The sequence below is a fragment of the Aythya ferina genome (genome assembly GCF_964211825.1).
Source record: "Aythya ferina genome assembly, chromosome: Z".
NCBI lineage: Eukaryota > Metazoa > Chordata > Aves > Anseriformes > Anatidae > Aythya > Aythya ferina.
This window is the reverse complement of record NC_140299.1, coordinates 48,683,369-48,684,273: the sequence shown is the minus strand read 5'-3', so window position 1 is coordinate 48,684,273 and position 905 is coordinate 48,683,369.

Here is a 905-nt window from a genome sequence, read left to right as displayed (position 1 = left end):
ATATCCCAATGCTGTGATAAATTAGACAGTGATGCCAGTACAGATAGCTCAACAATGACATCTGAAGAAAATTTCTGATGTTTCCCAGGGTTTTGTGAGGAAAGAAAATAAATTAAGATTAAATATAGACCTGTGAAGAGAAAGAGAACAGTTGATTAAATGCTCCTTTCTGAATTTCGTGCCATAGGGGAGAAAAGGCAGTCGCTCAAGACCCAGAGGAAATAGACTTTCAGAGAATATTTGAATTTACAGTGCAATCATCTTGCAGAACTTATTGCCGTCATATACTGCTAAAGGCATAAAGCTGGATAAATTGTATTCTATCTGCCTGTGGCAGCTATGATTTCCATCATGTGAATTAGGTAATTGGATAGTCCTGTTTTCAAGGCTAATTCTCCCAAAGACATAAATGTGAAAATCTTAGATTTCACTAAAGTTATTTCCCCAATCTTCTATTTGCTTTCTTTTCAGTTTAATGCTCCATTTTCTCTCTCTCATTTTTTTCTGAAGTAAATATATTTCTCTTACCTTACTTCAAGCTGTAAATGCTGTGATGCTTTGTATGTCTGTGTGTTTGTCATAAAAAGGTAAAGTCACAGATTTGCAAGTTACTAAAAGTTTCATTAAAACGGGTAGCTCCAGAGATGAGAGAAACCTTGTCCAGAGGACAAAAATGCACTGAATGTTATTTTGCTTTACTAGACTTCAGATAAATCCCACAGCAGAGACTATAAGAATGGTTCACATGACAAAACAACAACAACAACAACAACAACAACAACAACAAAAATTTGGTCATTTGACTTTTCTAGACCAGAGGGAACTGATCATGGGATAGACACTTGAATTTTTAAGTTCTAGCGTTCATGTAACTTCATACCTTCATACTATTCTTTTACTGTTAG